The sequence below is a fragment of the Manis pentadactyla genome, chromosome 4 (assembly GCF_030020395.1).
Source record: "Manis pentadactyla isolate mManPen7 chromosome 4, mManPen7.hap1, whole genome shotgun sequence".
Lineage (NCBI taxonomy): Eukaryota > Metazoa > Chordata > Mammalia > Pholidota > Manidae > Manis > Manis pentadactyla.
This window is the reverse complement of record NC_080022.1, coordinates 16,232,108-16,251,418: the sequence shown is the minus strand read 5'-3', so window position 1 is coordinate 16,251,418 and position 19,311 is coordinate 16,232,108. Positions and strand designations below refer to the sequence as shown.

Here is a 19,311-nt window from a genome sequence, read left to right as displayed (position 1 = left end):
TGTTTTATGACTTCCCTTTTAATTTTGTCTTTGAGCTGGACGGAAGATGGCGGCGTGAATAGAGCAGCGGAAATCTCCTCCCAAAACCACATATATATATGAAAATATAACAAAGACAACCCTTCCTAGAATAAAGACCAGAGGACACAGGACAATATCCAGACCACATCCGCACCTGAGAGAACCCAGCGCCTCGCAAAGGGGGTAAGATACAAGCCCCGGCCCCGCGGGAGCCGAGCGCCCCTCCCCCCAGCTCCCGGTGGGAGAAGAATAGGCAGAGCGAGGGGGAGACGGAGCCCAGGACTGCCGAACACCCAGCCCCAGCCATCCGGGCCAGAGTGCAGGGCCCCCGATACTGGGAAAACAGGGCAGCAAGAACAGTGAGCAGGCACTGGAGGCTGGGCGACAGAGGACATAAGAAAAGCGCGCGACCATTTTTTTTTTTTTCTGTTTTGTTTTGGCGAGCGCTTTTTGGAAGTCTTAAAGGGATAGGGCCCCCAATACTAGGGAAACAGGGCAGCAAGACCGGTGAACAGAGGCCTGAGGCTGGCACCAGAGAATAAAGAAAAACAAGCGACCACCTTTTTTTTTTAATTAAAAAAAAATTTTTTTTTTTAATTAAAAAATTTTTTTGTGTGTGGTCGTTGTTTTGTTTTGGTGGGTGCTTTTTGGAAGTCTTAAAGGGGCAGGGTGGGACACTTAATCCAGAGGTAGGGAATCCGGGGATCTCTGGGCACCCTAACCCCTGGGCTGCAGGGAGCAGGGAGGCCCCTTACGGAGATAAATAGCCTCCCAGCCGCTCCTGCTCCAACGCGACTCCACCATTTTGGAGTAGCTGCCCGAGCCAGGCCACGCCCACAGCAACAGCGGAGATTAACTCCATAGCAGCCGGGCAGGAAGCAAAAGCCCTGTCTGCACGCAGCTGCCCAGCACAAGCCACTAGAGGTCGCTGTTCGCCCAGGAGAGGAGGGCCACAAACCAACAAGAAGGGAAGTCCTTCCAGCCGTCACTCGTCCCAGTTCTGCAGACTATTCCTATCACCATGAAAAGGCAAAGCTACAGGCAGACAAAGATCACAGAGACAACACCAGAGAAGGAGACAGACCTAACCAGTCTTCCTGACAAAGAATTCAAAATAAGAATCATAAACATGCTGACAGAGATGCAGAGAAATACGCAAGAGAAATGGGATGAAGTCCGGAGGGAGATCACAGATGCCAGAAAGGAGATCGCAGAAATGAAACAAACTCTGGAAGGGTTTATAAGCAGAATGGATAGAATGCAAGAGGCCATTGATGGAACTGAAATCAGAGAACAGGAACGCATAGAAGCTGACATAGAGAGAGACAAAAGGATCTCCAGGAATGAAACAATGTTAAGAGAACTGTGTGACCAATCCAAAAGGAACAATATCCGTATTATAGGGGTTCCAGAAGAAGAAGAGAGAGGAAAAGAGATGGAAAGTATCTTAGAAGAAATAATTGCTGAAAACTTCCCCAAACTGTGGGAGGAAATAATCAAACAGACCACGGAAATACACAGAACCCCCAACAGAAAGGATCCAAGGAGGACAACACCAAGACACATAATAATTAAAATGGCAAAGATCAAGGACAAAGAAAGAGTTTTAAAGGCAGCTAGAGAGAAAAAGGTCACCTATAAAGGGAAACCCATCAGGCTAACGTCAGATTTCTCAACAGAAACCCTACAGGCCAGAAGAGAATGGCATGATATATTTAATACAATGAAACAGAAGGGCCTTGAACCAAGGATACTGTATCCAGCACGACTATCATTTAAATATGACGATGGGATTAAACAATTCCCAGACAAACAAAAGCTGAGGGAATTTGCTTCCCCCAAACCACCTCTACAGAACATCTTACAGGGACTGCTCTAGATGGGAGCACTCCTAGAAAGAGCACAGCACAAAACACCCAACATATGAAGAATCGAGGAGGAGGAACAAGAAGGGAGAGAAGAAAAGAATCTCCAGACAGTGTATATAACAGCTCAATAAGCGAGCTAAGTTAGGCAGTAAGATACTAAAGAGGCTAACCTTGAACCTTTGGTAACCACGAATTTAAAGCCTGCAATGGCAATAAGTACATATCTTTCAATAGTCACCCTAAATGTTAATGGGCTGAATGCACCAATCAAAAGACATAGAGTAATAGAATGGATAAAAAAGCAAGACCCATCTATATGCTGCTTACAAGAAACTCACCTCAAACCCAAAGACATGTACAGACTAAAAGTCAAGGGATGGAAAAACATATTTCAAGCAAACAACAGGGAGAAAAAAGCAGGTGTTGCAGTACTAATATCAGACAAAATAGACTTCAAAACAAAGAAAGTAACAAGAGATAAAGAAGGACACTACATAATGATAAAGGGCTCAGTCCAACAAGAGGATATAACCATTCTAAATATATATGCACCCAACACAGGAGCACCAGCATATGTGAAACAAATACTAACAGAACTAAAGGGGGAAATAGACTGCAATGCATTCATTCTAGGAGACTTCAACACACCACTCACCCCAAAGGACAGATCCACTGGGCAGAAAATAAGTAAGGACACAGAGGCACTGAACAACACAGTAGAGCAGATGGACCTAATAGACATCTATAGAACTCTACATCCAAAAGCAACAGGATATACATTCTTCTCAAGTGCACATGGAACATTCTCCAGAATAGACCACATACTAGGCCACAAAAAGAGCCTCAGAAAATTCCAAAAGATTGAAATCCTACCAACCAACTTTTCAGACCACAAAGGCATAAAACTAGAAATAAACTGTACAAATAAAGCAAAGAGGCTCACAAATGCATGGAGGCTTAAAAACACGCTCCTAAATAATCAATGGATCAATGACCAAATCAAAATGGAGATCCAGCAATATATGGAAACAAATGACAACAACAACACTAAGCCCCAACTTCTGTGGGACGCAGCAAAAGCAGTCTTAAGAGGAAAGTATATAGCAATCCAAGCATATTTAAAAAAGGAAGAACAATCCCAAATGAATGATCTAATGTCACAATTATCGAAATTGGAAAAAGAAGAACAGATGAGGCCTAAGGTCAGCAGAAGGAGAGACATAATAAAGATCAGAGAAGAAATAAATAAAATTGAGAAGAATAAAACAATAGCAAAAATCAATGAAACCAAGAGCTGGTTCTTCGAGAAAATAAACAAAATAGATAAGCCTCTAGCCAGACTTATTAAGAAGAAAAGAGACTCAACACAAATCAACAGAATCAGAAATGAGAAAGGAAAAATCACGACGGACCCCACAGAAATACAAAGAATTATTAGAGAATACTATGAAAACCTATATGCTAACAAGCTGGGAAACCTAGGAGAAATGGACAACTTCCTAGAAAAATACAACCTTCCAAGACTGACCCAGAAAGAAACAGAAAATCTAAACAGACCAATTACCAGCAACGAAATTGAAGCGGTAATCAAAAAACTACCAAAGAACAAAACCCCCAGGCCAGATGGATTTACCTCGGAATTTTATCAGACATGCAGGGAAGACATAATACCCATTCTCCTTAAAGTTTTCCAAAAAATAGAGGAGGAGGGGATACTCCCAAACTCATTCTATGAAGCTAACATCACCCTAATACCAAAACCAGGCAAAGACCCCACCAAAAAAGAAAACTACAGACCAATATCCCTGATGAACGTAGATGCAAAAATACTCAACAAAATATTAGCAAACCGAATTCAAAAATACATCAAAAGGATCATACACCATGACCAAGTGGGATTCATCCCAGGGATGCAAGGATGGTACAACATTCGAAAGTCCATCAACATCATCCACCACATCAACAAAAAGAAAGACAAAAACCACATGATCATCTCCATAGATGCTGAAAAAGCATTTGACAAAGTTCAACATCCATTCATGATAAAAACTCTCAGCAAAATGGGAATAGAGGGCAAGTACCTCAACATAATAAAGGCCATCTATGATAAACCCACAGCCAACATTATATTGAACAGCGAGAAGCTGAAAGCATTTCCTCTGAGATCGGGAACTAGACAGGGATGCCCACTCTCTCCACTGTTATTTAACATAGTACTGGAGGTCCTAGCCACGGCAATCAGGCAAAACAAAGAAATACAAGGAATCCAGATTGGTAAAGAAGTTTAACTGTCACTATTTGCAGATGACATGATACTGTACATAAAAAACCCTAAAGACTCCACCCCAAAACTACTAGAACTGATATTGGAATACAGCAAAGTTGCAGGATACAAAATCAACACACAGAAATCTGTGGCTTTCCTATACACTAACAATGAACCAACAGAAAGAGAAATCAGGAAAACAACTCCATTCACAATTGCATAAAAAAAAAAATACCTAGAAATAAACCTAACCAAGGAAGTGAAAGACTTATACTCTGAAAACTACAAGTCACTCTTAAGAGAAATTAAAGGGGACACTAACAGATGGAAACTCATCCCATGCTCATGGCTAGGAAGAATTAATATCGTCAGAATGGCCATCCTGCCCAAAGCAATATACAGATTTGATGCAATCCCTATGAAACTACCAGCAACATTCTTCAATGAACTGGAACAAATAATCAAAAATTCATATGGAAACCCCAAAGACCCCGAATAGCCAAAGCAATCCTGAGAAAGAAGAATAAAGTAGGGGGGATCTCACTCCCCAACTTCAAGCTCTACTATAAAGCCATAGTAATCAAGACAATTTGGTACTGGCACAAGAGCAGAGCCACAGACCAATGGAACAGACTAGAGAATCCAGACATTAACCCAGACATATATGGTCAATTAATATTTGATAAAGGAGCCATGGACATACAATGGCGAAATGACAGTCTCTTCAACAGATGGTGCTGGCAAAACTGGACAGATACATGTAGGAGAATGAAACTGGATCACTGTCTAACCCCATATACAAAAGTAAACTCAAAATGGATCAAAGACCTGAATGTAAGTCATGAAACCATTAAACTCTTGGAAGAAAACATAGGCAAAAACCTCTTAGACATAAACATGAATGACCCCTTCTTGAACATATCTCCCCGGGCAAGGAAAACAACAGCAAAAATGAATAAGTGGGACTATATTAAGCTGAAAAGCTTCTGTACAGCAAAAGACACCATCAATAGAACAAAAAGGAACCCTACACTATGGGAGAATATATTTGAAAATGACACATCCGATAAAGGCTTGACGTCCAGAATATATAAAGAGCTCACACGCCTCAACAAACAAAAAACAAATAACCCAATTAAAAAATGGGCAGAGGAACTGAACAGACAGTTCTCCAAAAAAGAAATACAGATGGCCAACAGACACATGAAAAGATGCTCCACATCGCTAATTATCAGAGAAATGCAAATTAAAACTACAATGAGGTATCACCTCACACCAGTAAGGATGGCTGCCATCCAAAAGACAGAGAACAACAAATGTTGGAGAGGCTGTGGAGAAAGGGGAACCCTCCTACACTGCTGGTGGGAATGTAAGTTAGTTCAACCATTGTGGAAAGCAGTATGGAGGTACATCAAAATGCTCAAAACAGACTTACCATTTGACCCAGGAATTGCACTCCTAGGAATTTACCCTAAGAATGCAGCGATCAAGTATGAGAAAGATCAGTGCACCCCTATGTTTATCACAGCACTATTTACAATAGCCAAGAATTGGAAGCAACCTAAATGTCCATCGATAGATGAATGGATAAAGAAGATGTGGTACATATACACAATGGAATACTACTCAGCCATAAGAAAAGGGCAAATCCAACCATTTGCAGCAACATGGATGGAGCTGGAGGGTATTATGCTCAGTGAATCAAGCCAAGCAGAGAAAGAGAAATACCAAATGATTTCACTTATCTGTGGAATATAAGAACAAAGGAAAAACTGAAGGAACAAAACAGCAGCAGAATCACAGAACTCAAGAATGGACTAACAGGTACCAAAGGGAAAGGGACTGGGGAGGATGGGTGGGTAGGGAGGGATAAGGGGGGAGAAGTAGGGGGGTATTAAGATTAGCATGCATGGGGGGGTAGGAGAAAAGGGAGGGCTGTACAACACAGAGAAGGCAAGTAGGGATTCTACAACATTTTGCTATGCTGATGGACAGTGACTGTAAAGGGGTTTATGGGGGGACCTGGTATAGGGGAGAGCCTAGTAAACATAATATTCGTCATGTAAGTGTAGATTAGTGACACCAAAAAAAAAAAAAAAGGGCAGTTCCTGTGTGGTAACCTCCAATGAAGTCTACACAAGAGTATAAAGGGCATATAAAAGTGTAGGCAAAGGGTCTGTTTGTGTTTATACAGAGAATCAAAGCCTAATTGGGCTACCCCGAAAATGAACTAAGATACAATATGAAAAAGAACTTCCAACATCAGCACTCTCTGGAAGACTCATGCCAGAAGATGATCATCAAAAAACCCCAACAAAGATCCACGCACTGCTACAGCTGTAGATGCACTCATCCCACCAGTTCCTGGACTTGCCATGGGAATGAGGAAGGAGATATCTAAGCTGGCCTGTGCATACAGTAAAACAACAAATTTGACTGGATCTATACTGTTGGAACTCAATCAAGAATTAGGAGAAGTGCAAATTGTAGCACTCCAAAATCTTACAACTACAGACTATTTACTGTTAAAAGAACATAAGGGATGTGAACATTCCCCATGAATGGGTTGTTTTAATTTGTCTGAATTCTCTCAGACTGTTCAAGTTCAGTTGGACAATATCCACCATATCATAGATAAGTTTTCACAAATGCCTAAGGTGCCTAACTGGTTTTCTTGGTTTCACTGGAGATGGCTGGTAATTACAGATATACTTTGGTTATGTAACTATACTCCTATTATGTTAATGTGTGTGCGCAATTTAAGTAGTAGCTTAAAACCTATACATGCTGAAGTTACTCTACAAGAAGATATGTCAAAGAAATAATCAATCTTCCCATGTTTTCTTCCGCCTGCTACTTCTATAGCTTTTCGTCTTCCTTCCTAATTACAACCCTTAAATAGAATTCGTGCCTCATATCAAATTTACCGAGTATCATAATTCTTCCAAGTGGTAAAGATACCTCAAGACAAATGCTGGGCATAGAAGCCACAGGGCATAAATATGCAAAGAAGTAAAAAGCTAACCTTTTCAAACAATAAGGCTTCTCTCTCACTTACCAACTTCACATTTCCCTGTATGGCCCCGGAAGATGACTGGTTAGCCAGAGACGGGTAAGATTCCTCAAGGGAGGAACAACCTAAGACAGGCACAGTCGCAGGGGGGCCATCAGGTGAGAAATTGGGGATCAACAGAGGTGAGGCTTAGAACCTCACCCCCCCTGTTCTGAGAGAAATCTTCTGCATACATGGATGTTTTATTGCCCTTGTCTAGCTTGGATTAACACATAGTCTACAGGCACACACCTGATCATCTACTTTTGCTCTCTTACAACACTAAACTATGTTTTCTACCTTTATCTTGTATCTACCTACCACTTCAGCATTTTATTAAAAATAATAATAATAAAGAGATATGTGGTATCCACATATAAATCAAGTATAAAAACCAAATGAGTATTCATATTTGAACTGACTGTTTATAGTTCATAATGCATGAGCAAAACCGAAGGTTTCTGTGATGACTGCCCTTATACTGTTCACTATGTAACTTATTCATTATGTAAGAATTTGTTCTCCACTTAAGAACTTGTTTGTTATGCCTCAGAAGATTGGAGACTGACGAAAATTAGGCTTGGGGTGGATTAATGATTGTGCATTGAGCATTGACTCCCCTACACAGAATTTTATTGTTGTTAACAACCATTTGATCAATAAATTTGAGAGATGCCCTCACAAAAAAAAAAAAGTATACACTTCCAATGGTAAAATAATAAGTAACCAGGATGTAATGAATATAGTCAAGATATTGTAACAGCTTGGTATGGTGATAGCTGGTACCTAGAATTGTCATGTATATAAATGTTGAATCACTGTGTTGTACACCTGAAACTAATGTAATGTAATACTGTGTGTCAACTACCCTTCAATAAAAAAATAATTATCTAAAAAAAAATAAAAATAAAAAAAATAAATGAGTTCCTGAGTATCGGGGGTAAAAAAAAAAAAATTTGTCTTTGAACTTTGGGTTATTTAGAAGTGTTATTTAGTTTCCAAATATAAGAGAGATTTTTCCAGAGATCTTTTTCTTATTGATTTCCACTTAATTCCATTGTGATCGGTAATCATACTTTGCATGACTTAAATACTCTTAAATGTACTGAAACTTGTTATGGCCCAGAATATACTCTATTTTGTCACCATTTCATGTGTACTTGAAAAGAATGTGTACTCTGCTATTTGGGGTGGAATGTCAATTAAAATCAAGTTGGCTGATAATGTTCAAGTATCCTTACTAATTTTCTATCCACTTCTTCAATTATTAAAAGAAAGATATTGAAATCTCTAATTGTAATTGTGGCATTGTCTGTTTCTCCTCACATTTCTATCAATTTTTGTTTCTTGAACTTTTTTTTTTGTATTTTGCAACTCTTAGGTGCATAAACATTTAGGATTTTTGTGTCCTCTTGATGAACTGACCTCATTATAATTATGAAATGGCCTTCCTTATCCCTGATCAAATTCTTTGCTTTAAAATCTACTTTGAAATTAGTACAGCCACTCCAGCTTTCCTTTGATTAATGTTACATGACATATCTTTTTCTATGATTTTTCCTATAACCTATTTGTGTCTCTATATTTAGAGTAGGTATCTAGGCACCCTAGAGCTAGGTCTTGCTTTTTCTGTCCAACATAACAACTCTGTCTTTTAATTGAAGAATTCTGATCATTTCTATTTAATGTGATTATTGCTATGGTTAGGCTTAAATCTACCATATTTTAATTTCTTTTCCAATTGTCTCTTCTGTTCTTTGGTCTCTTTCATTTCTGCCTTCTTTTTAGATTGATTTCATTTTATCTTCTCGACTTATTAGCTGTAACTGTTTTGTTATTTTCATGATTGCTTTAGGGCTTACAGTATACCTATTTTGTGCTGGGCCCTGTGCTAGGTGCTGGAGATACATAGAGGAAGGAGTTCAATAAAGGAGACATGTGAACAAAAAATTACGCTTGAAGCATAGGAAGAGATAATATATGAATAAAGTTAACAAAGGACAGGGCTGCATTGGCAAGTTCCCTATCACTGGAAGGGTGTGAATGGAGAATATGAGTACTATTTTGTTGAGATGAGAATGCATGCATGGTTTTATTCCCTGGCATATGGGGATGAGGGTTGGGTGGGAGTGATAGCTCTGAACTTCAGGTAGAGTTGAGTCCCTCCCAGCTAGGGGGCTGAGAGGTGGCCACCACGGCCCAATTGGAACATCACATACTAAGATATGCAGGCCATGAATATGAGAGTCTGGAGTGGCTGGCACCCTCTCCCCTCTTTATAATGCTAAGAATGAGGTCACCATGGAGGGAGTAGCGCTGAGGGATGTTCAGAGATCAGGCCTTAATGATGTGAGTGGGACTGCGAGGTTCAGACATACCTGAAGCCAAACTCTCCTTGGACTTTGAGGTGAACTGAGCCATAAAATTCCCCCTCTATTTTTCATCTAGATCAGTGTGGGTACTTTTTTCTATTCCTTCTGGTCAAAATAGAACTGACATGGTAAAGATGCTGAGAAGCAGTTCAGTAAATATTTGGCGGGGAGGGAGGAGAGAGGAGGAGCAAGATGACCCTCAAGAGCCCTTCCGGCTGGAGAGGCTCTGACTTGGGCATTGAAGGGGCTGAATCGGCGGTTGTTAGAGGGACAGGAGACCAGAGCGGGCAGTGCAGCGCCCCAGCATGCCTCCCGACTCCAGTTTCCATTCCAGGAGCACTTCCTGGTGCATTTAAATGTGCCCCTGTGTGTGAGTGCCTCCAGGGGGTTCCAAAATAGCCTGGAATATAAACAGACTGGAAACCCACTCCTCCTCCTCTCACTGCCTCTCCTCTCTCCCTGGCGTGGAGGTGGGGGGCTGCAGACCTCTATTTGGAGGATTTAGAAAACATTTCAAATTAGGTCTCCCTTTTTCTGAGTTTGGCAAACCCACCCTGCCTGAGGGACGTTTTCCCCTGAGTGCTGGGCCCAGGTGTGTGGGCAGGAAAAAGCAGCCTGTTGTGCTCCAGCTCTGGGTCCTTCAGGTCCTAGGACTTGGCCGCCACCAGCCAGCACCCAGGGCAAAGGACCTGCAGAGGAGCCCAGAGCTACCTAGGGAGGGCCTGGCCCTTTCCTGCTGACAGAGTACACCCCTCACAGTACAGTTCAATGCAACAGCAATTGTTTTAAGCAACTACCACAGGCCAAGCCCTGGGAGCCATCCAGGATGGACAAAACCAGGGAATAGAAAATGCTTCCGTCTGGGGCTCAGGAGATGTGGGAGCTTGCCATGCAACTGGGGTAGCTTGTTTCCAGAAACGGTTCACAGCATACCTCCTGGTATTCACACCCTTGTGCAGTCCCCTCCCGTGAATCTGCGCTGGCTCTGTGACTTGCTTTTGACCAGCAGATTATGGTAGAGATGATGCCTCAGTTCTTCCTCTCAGGCGCTCCCTCTTGGAAGGCAGCCACCATGCTCCGAGAAGCCCGGGCCCCAGGGAGAGGCCCCGAGCAGTACTGTGGGTTGGGTTGCTTCTCCCTCCACGGTCGGGAGGGACTGTGCTGGAATCCTAACCCTCTGATGCCTCAGAATCTCCTTGTTTGGAAACAGGGTCACTGCAGATGTGATTCGTTAAGATGAGGTCCTACCAAAGTAGGGTGGCCTTCATCCAATATGAAGAGTGTCCATATAAAAAGGGGACATTTGGCGATGCACACACAGGGAGAAGGCCACGTGAGGATGAAGGCAGAGATCAGGGTGATGCTTCTCCAGGCCAAGGAACATCAGAGATGGCCTGCAAATGGCCAGCAAAGCCAGAGGCGTGGGAGAGAACCTCTCACAGTTCTCAGAAGGAACCCGCTGTGCTGACACACCTTGATCTGGGCCTCTTGCCTACAGAACTGTGAGACAGTAAGTACCTGTTGTTTAAGCCACACACCTTGTGGTACTTTGCTGTGGTAACCCCAGGAAACTAATACAGGGCTCTTCTTAGATTCCACAGCAGCCCCATTAGACATGGGCCAGAGAGGTTGTGTGGTTTTCCCAGGGCCACACAGCAGAGTCAAGTCTTCTGCTGTGTAGCCCCTTGTGCACTTGTCTTTCTTTCCCCTGTATCCTCGACAAGACTGTGGTCATCTCGGGGCAAAAGCCACTTATCTTGCTGATCAATGTGCCTCACTCAGTAGCTGTCACAAGGCCTTGCACATAGTAGGTGCTCAGTTTGTGGAAATGAATGTGGGGTTTTCGCATCTCTTCTTGAAACCCCAGCTTCCTGTATGTGCCTTTTCTGCAGGACCCCGCTGCTGGTAGCTGTCCTTGACAAAGACTGTCCTTGACAAAGACTGACTGGAGATGGTCGTAGACTGTTGTGAGTGTGCCACTGGGCCCTTCCTGTGCACTGTCAATGTTGGGTGATGGACCGACTCTCCTCCCCCAGTCTCTGAAAATAAATTTGGACACCAGAGAAAAACTATTTGAGAACGATGTCAGTGCTCAAATAGTTCAGACCAAGGTATTCTTAGCTAATGTGGGGACCCTTTCCTTACTCGGGAAAAAGGGAAACTTCATTCAACAATACACAGAATGTGGAAGTAATGGAGGCAGACCATGGCAACAGAGGGCTGTGTGCTGCTCGCTCAAGACCAGGCTTTGTAGAGAAGGAAAAATCAGTGCTTGCTAAATGCAGTGCAGGATTTTGGACTACACCCTGGAATAGTAAAAGGGCATTAGTGGAAAAACTGGTGAAACCTGAATAGTGTACAGTTCAGTTAGTAATAATGTACTGATGTTAATGTCTTAGTTTTGAGAAATGGACTATGGTAATGTAAGATGTCAACATTAGAGGAAAGGGGGTGAAAGGTACACAAGAACTCTCTGTACAATCTTTGCAACTTTTTGTGTAAATCTAAAATTCTATTAAATAAAAAAGCTCTTGCAATGGCGAGGTGTGTTTTTCCTGAGATAGGTCAAAGGGAGTTGACCGAATCCCTCGTTGATGAGAAGGCCATGCCAAAATCAAGGGACTCTTGCCCTCTCATCCTCAAGTGACCGGGGCTCCTCTGCCACCTGCCACCTCATTTGCTGACCCCTGAGAAAGCAGCCTTTGCAACACAGAAGGAGGGACTTGCAGCAGGGAGATGAGGAGTGTCCCCGAGAAACTCCCCCAAAGGCCTCACCCATGGGACCCGCCCCGCCCCTGCTTCCCGTGCTGTGAAGGCCAGGCCTCTGCTTCTGCGCCACTTTGGGGTAAGGCTCGAGCAATTCAGGAAAACTGCTGCTTAAACTTCCCTCTGAATTCAGTGTGGATCTGATTTGGGGACATGGGTGCCCCTTGCTCTGGAGAAGATAGCCCCTACTCCCCACTCTCAGAGGTGCCAGAGGAGGGCCACCAGTCGGCAGGAGCCCCTTCTGCCCCGTCCCTGACCTTCACTCCACCCCCGCCCCTCAGGCGTGCATAGGGGCAGCTGCCCTTAGGAAGGGCTTTGCTTCCCTCATCTCTAACAGTCAGAGCATAGCTGCTGAGGCTGTAACTAAAAGCCCCTCAAATACGGCAGCTCACAGGAAGGGGGTTCACTCCCTCTCATGCCCAGTGGGTAGATAGAAGATCTGGGGTGGGGGATGGGGCCCAGTTCCCCCATGGTCCTCTGGGGTCCCAGATGCTGTCTCTCTTGTTGCTCTGCAATTTCCTGGGGAGTCACCCTCACCAACATGGTAGACACCGCCTCACCAGTGTCAGGGTCCCACGGCTGCAGGAGGGGAAAGAGTGTGGAGGCAGGCGGCACCTTATCTGAAGGTGATCTGAGGCTGCATGCCACTCACATTCCACTGGCCTCTCCTTGCTGCAAACAAGACCGGGAAATGTAATCCCTGGATGTGTGTGTGCGCTCAGCCAGATGCAGGAGACGAGGAGAGGCGAGGGACAGCTGGTGGTTTCCAGTGCGGATCTAATCAACAAGGCTGCATTATTAATCTCATATTCCAGATGAAGAAAAGGGCTAGCAGAGGGTAGAGACTTGCCCAAGCTCACCCAGCTGAGAACACAAGCAGAGATCTGTGTGACAGCTGCACCCTGCTGCCACAGCTTTCTGCCTGGCACTCAGATACCACGACAGGGCTGGAGCGGGGAGCCGCGAGCCTCCTGTCTCAGCCTCCCCAGATCTGCCAGCTTCTGAGGCCCCCACCCCTCAGCCTCAAGCAAGTGGCTGAACTGCTCTAAACCTCAGCTTTGCCCCCTGCTTCATGGGGTAATAGTTGACAGGGTCGTCATGAGGACTAGATGAAACAGAGCACGTAGAGGGCTTGGTGCAGAACGAAGAACACAGCAAACACTCAATAACCGCTACTTATCATTGTTGTTCCCAGTGAAGCCACCTTGCTGCACCCCCTTGCCTGCACATCAGCTGCTTGAAGGAATTTAGAATTCTGCCAGCCCAGTGTGGTTTTGCCCTAATGCACCCCCAGACATTGTATTAGGTGTGTATTGCCACATAACAAGACTACCGCAAACGTAGTGCCCTTAAAACAAAACACATTTATCATCGCACGGTTTCTATGGGTCAGGAGTCTGGGCGCAGCTGCACTGGGTCTTCTGAAAGACGACAGTCAAGGTGTTGAGCAGGGCAGGAGGGGCTCCTCGTCTGAAGTATTCCCGGGGGAAAGGATCTGCTTCCAAGCTCAGGTGGCGCTTGGCAGGCTTCAGCTCCCTGCAGGCTGTCTGACTGGGTGTGGAGACTACCCCCAGTTCCCTGCCACCTGGGCCTCTCCCTGGACAGCTTACACCACAGCAGCTCACCTCCGCCACGCTAGGAGGGGAGAGAGCTTAGCAAGGCGGAAGATACGATCTTCTGTAACATAATCATGCAAGTGAAACCCCAACACCTTTGCTGTGCTCTATTGGTTGGAAGCAAGTCATATTTGAGGGAAGGGGGTTACACAAGGCATGATAGCAGGAGGCAAGGATCGCTGGGGGCCATCTAAGCATCTGCCAAGCCAGAAACATTTAATCTGGTTGCGGCAATTGGCGAATGTACAGCTGCCTGGTACCATGGCATTAGAGGCGGCTGAAGCCATACTGAGATGTCCAGAGACACAGAAAATAATAGCTACCATTTATGAGCATTTTTGAGCAACTTATGCAGCAGGAACTGTCCTAAGTGCTTTATAAATATTTGCTCATTTAATCTTTATAACAACCCTTTAAGATAGGGGTTCTGAGCACCTATTTAGAGAAGAGGCCCCGTGAGACTCAGAGAGCTTAAGTGACCTGCCCCGGGTCACCCTGCAGGGCAGTGGCCGAGCTGGGCTTCCAGCTCAGGCTGCCTCTCATCAAAGTCCTGGCTCCAAACCCCCATGGTGCCTTGTCCGGGGAAGTCAGTTGAAGAAAGATGTGAATCAGTGACTGCTGAATCTAGACGTTTCTCTAAAAATAAAAAAAAGGTCAGTCCCTGTCACATGAAGAAAAGATGAAATAATTGGGTGTGTTTGATTAGAGAAGAAAAGGAAAAGAGGTCATGGTTGCTGACTTCAGATCTCAGAGGGCTTGTCTCAAGGAGGAAGGACCCTTTTTCTGGACGGGGGAAGGGCAAACTCAGAGCAGAGGGAAGACCACGTGGGACCCCCACCCCGCACAGGCCAACGTCTTTCCCCTTCACGTGGAAGGAAAGACTCATGGGCTTGACTTTGCAGCTGAGCAAATATTTCTGCTTCCCCTTTGCAGGCTGGAGTCAGCCTCTTTTCCAGCCAGCTCCACGGGCCTTCAGAGCAGTGGCCTTGAGCTGTGGGGTGGCGGTCAGCTTGGCCACCCTCACCGGAGGGACCGGAGCAGAGACTGTGGCGCAGGTCAGAGGGCACTGCTGTCACCCTGTCTCCCTCTTCTGGGGGATGAGCCGCCCAGACAACCACAGCAGCTTCCAGGGTCTGCCCTCCTGCCCATTCTTCACGTGGCTGCTGAGTTGTCTTCCTACAACTTAAAGCCCACCAGGTCCCTCCCCTGCTCAAACCCTCTCCAGCTCCCTATTGCTCTCAGGATAAATTTAACTCCAGCACAAGTCCCTCCATGATGCAGCCCTGCTTTCCCCCGGGGTCTTACCTCCAATTGCTCCTCCTCCCCGCCAAGCCCCCCACCGCAGCTCTCATCCCATCTTTCATATTTCCTGCTGTTACCAACACACCGTGCAACTCCACATCTCCACACTTCCCTGCCTGAGCTGCCCTTCTGCCCGGAGCACTCCTCCACCTTCTTTAAGAACCAATTCAAACTCCGCCTCCTCTGAGAAGCCTTCCCTGGCTCCTTCTGCAGCAGTTGCTGCCTCTTCTCTGTGCACACTGCACCCAGGCCTAACGGAAGCTGAGCTTTGTGGAGCACTCACTGCATGCTAGGCTCGGTGCTCACTGCTTCACATGCATGAGCACACTAAGTTCTCCGACTTTGATCAGCTTTTTACCACCCCCATTTTCCAAAAGAAAGAACAGGCATAGAGAGGTTAAGTGCTTTATTCTAGGACACACAGCCAGTAAGTAGCAAAGCCAGGACAGGAATACCCTCTCTGACTCCAGAATCAATGCTCTTTATTATTTACTTGTGTACATTTTTAAGCAAAGCAATTCATGCATATGATAACAAACATACCCTTAGCAAAGAGTAAAGAAAGAAATGGTCTTTACCCCTCTCCCTGCACCAGCTACATCAGCCAGAAAATTTTTTTCAAGTGTTGAAAGTAGCTGATTGATGGTTAAAAGCAGGCTTCAGGGAACCAGATGTCCCAGGGTTCACATCCAATATCCACCACTTACTAGCTGTGTAACCTTGACCCAGTTACTTAACATTTCCGTACCTCAGTTTTCTCATCCATAAAATGGGGATGATGATAATAGCATCTACCTTGTAAGGTTATTGTAAGGATTCAGTGAATTGATGCACACTTAGAACCATGCAGGCACATGACGAACACTCAGTAGTATTGATCAGCATGATTTTTATCTTAGTTCTTTCTGCTGATCATTGCCTCTATATCCCAATATAACACACTCACACTTCTATTTTTTTGTGGGTCAGCTTTCGACAATGTCTCTGGACTCCTCTTTATGAAAAGCCAGAATTTCTCTTATTTGTCCCCATCTTCTTACCCTTCCTCATGATGTTTGACAGTTACATAATTTTCTTCGCCTACTCGGTGTCCACATTGTCCATGCCACGTCACTGTCCTTTGGCAGGAACATGTTTACACATCAGACTGTCCACTTGACTTGACTTCTTGAGGGCAGGGCCCTTTGCACCCCCAGTGCCGGGCACAGAACCTGGCACATGCTGAGGGGGCAGCTCTACTCCTGAGTACATAAATACTTCAGACGAGGGAAAGGAAGCCCAGCAATGGAAAGTGCTTGGGACAAGGACAGGATCTTCAGACATCCAGACCTTTCCACTCACTTCACGGAACAAATTAGGCTGTGGCCTTCTGGTTGTCCTAAAGTCTCACTTATGTCAGTGCGGGAGGCTTGGCCCGGCTAGACACAGGCAGCAGCTGTCCACCCCACCGGCGAGAGCCTCCTGGCCAGACTATCCAGCCAAAGAGAAGGCAAAGGAGAGTTCTGAGGGAAATGTGCTGGATTGCTCTCCATCAACTGGAAGCTGGCGTCTGAGTTTCCCTCCCCAGGACTCAGCTGGGAAGGATGTGATCACCTGGCAGAGTCCAGGGACAGTGTCCTTCTTTCCTCTAAGGTTTGAGGGCAGAGTCTCTGACATGGACAGAGGGAGCAGAGCCCAGGGCCCAGCAAAGCCCCAAGCTGCCCAGCCACCTGCACTGAAGGGTTGCCTTGCAGGGGAGACCAGAACCCAGCTGCCCAGGAACCTCAGTCCCCCTGCAGGGCAGCTGCCATATGGCCAATGCCCTGAAATGGCCCAGGCTGAGAACATTGGTGAGGGGTGACTCCTCTCACAATCCAGAGAGGGTTCTGAGAGCTGGAAAGTTGCATGAAGAAGATGGAGAAGATGCTAGAACCAGGCAAGCATGGGGGATCATGCCCAGGAGAGCATGTGTGGCAGGTATTCTCAATCATTTATTTCTTAACCACAGAAGGGCCTTTTCACCCCCATGGAATATTCCACTGAAACCCAGTAGCAAAGTAGATAGTGACAGTAGCTGGTATGTTGGCCTAGTAGCAGTGGCCTCACCACAGGCCAGCGCTTCTCTACACTCTGTAGCACACATTCCTTGAGTCCTCACAGCAGCCCTCTGGAATATTATCATCCCCACTGTACAGATGGGACAAAGTGGCCAGGGTGGCCAAATGACTTCCGCAGGGTCACACAGCTCACAAGTGGCAGGGGCAGGACTTGAGCCCATGATTCTTAAATACCACAGTAAATAAAGACTCTCTGGTTAAACCCATGGTAGCAGAGAGAGGAGGTGAACTTTTCTGCCCAACTGCCCCCTTACCCATCCCCAAATCCCAACAGACCTTGAGGTACCCCTGTAGAACTCCACAGCTCCACGGGACATAGTTTGAAAACCACTGTGGCAACCCAAAGGCTTGGTCACACCCTGTTCTTCTCAGCTGAATCCCATCACCTGGTTGGTCCTATGCAAGGACCAATCTTAAGGTCATCAGAGCTTGGGCATCACACTAACTCTGGGTACCAGGAAGCAAGGTGATGCCAGGGAAGAGCCCAGGTTCAGGAGACAGGGAAGCCATCTACCACTTCATTAAGGATTAATGAAGCTCTGCCTAATTAGCTCTGGCTGACAGAAGTAAAGGGGAAAATTAAGAGGATGGGGCCCCAGAACCAACCGGAAGCTGGAGAAGTGAGCTCAGAGTGTCTCAGGAAGGCTGGGATGAGAAAGCAGGGACTCTGCCCGTCACGCGTGTCACTGTGTCCCAGACCCCCAGCCCAGTGCTCCACCCAGAGCAGTGCCCCTGGGGTAGCCACTGAATGAACGAATAAATGAATAAGAATCTACTAGCATAAACAGGCTGATCAGGACATTGCTACAACTGTGATACAAAAAGAAAAAAGACAGCGCTCCAAAATCTTGCGACTATAGACTATCTACTGTTAAAAGAACATATGGGATGTGAACAATTCCCAGGAATGGGCTGTTTTAATTTGTCTGATTTCTCTCAGACTGTTCAAGTACAGTTGGACAATATCCATCATATCATAGACAAATTTTCACAAATGCCTAGGGTGCCTAACTGGTTTTCTTGGCCTCACTGGAGATGGCTGGTAATTATAGATCTGCTTTGGTTATGTAACTGTATTCCTGTTATGTTAATGTATGTGTGCAATTTAATTAGTAGTTTAAAACCTATACATGCTTAAATTACTCTACAAGAAGATATGTCAAAGAAATAATCAATCTCCCCATGTTTTCTTCCATCTGCTACCTCTATAGCTTTTCTTCTTCCTTCCTAATTACAACCCTTAAATAGAATTCGTGCCTCATATCGAATTTACCGAGTATCATAATTCCTCCAAGTGCTAAAGATACCTCAAGACAAATGCTGGGCATAGAAGCCACAGGGCATAAATCTGCATAGAAGTAAAAAGCTAACCTTTTCAAACAATATGGCTTCTCTCTCACTTACCAACTTTACATCTCCCTGTATGGCCCCAGAAGATGACTGGTTAGCCAGAGACGGGTAAGATTCCTCAAGGGAGGAACAACCTAAGACAGGCACAGTCGCAGGGGGGCCATCAGGTGAGAAATTGGGGGTCAACAGAGGTGAGGCTTAGAACCTCTCCCCCCCTGTTTTGAGAGAAATCTTCTGCATACGTGGATGTTTTCTTGCTCTTGTCTAGCTTGGATTAACACATAGTCTACAGGCACACACCTGATCATCTACATTTGCTCTCTTACAACACTAAACTAAGTTTTCTACCTTTATCTTACATCTACCTACCACTTCAGCATTTTATTTAAAATAATAATAATAATAAAGGGAGAAATGTGGTATCCACATATAAATCAAGTATAAAAATCAAACGAATATTCATATTTGACCTGATTGTTTATGGTTTATAATGCGTGATCAAAACCAAAAGTTTCTGTGATGACTGCCCTTGCACTGTTCACCATGTAAGAACTTACTCACTATGTAAGAATTTGTTCACCATGTAAGAACTTGTTCATTAT

General features: G+C 45.0%; 2 long non-coding RNA genes across 2 annotated transcripts; one reads left to right on the top strand and one right to left on the bottom strand.

Moving 5' to 3' along the window:
• Nucleotides 1-9,307: 9,307 nt before the first annotated feature.
• LOC130683315 (uncharacterized) lies at nt 9,308-11,547 on the top strand. The gene is made up of 2 exons (XR_008996918.1): nt 9,308-11,386; nt 11,472-11,547. It is a non-coding gene; the product is annotated as an uncharacterized LOC130683315 (long non-coding RNA).
• A 2,142-nt stretch (nt 11,548-13,689) lies between these two features.
• LOC130683314 (uncharacterized) lies at nt 13,690-17,495 on the bottom strand. The gene is made up of 2 exons (XR_008996917.1): nt 15,267-17,495; nt 13,690-13,980 (listed from the first exon to the last, which is right to left on the bottom strand). It is a non-coding gene; the product is annotated as an uncharacterized LOC130683314 (long non-coding RNA).
• Between the last annotated feature and the right edge of the window lie 1,816 nt (nt 17,496-19,311).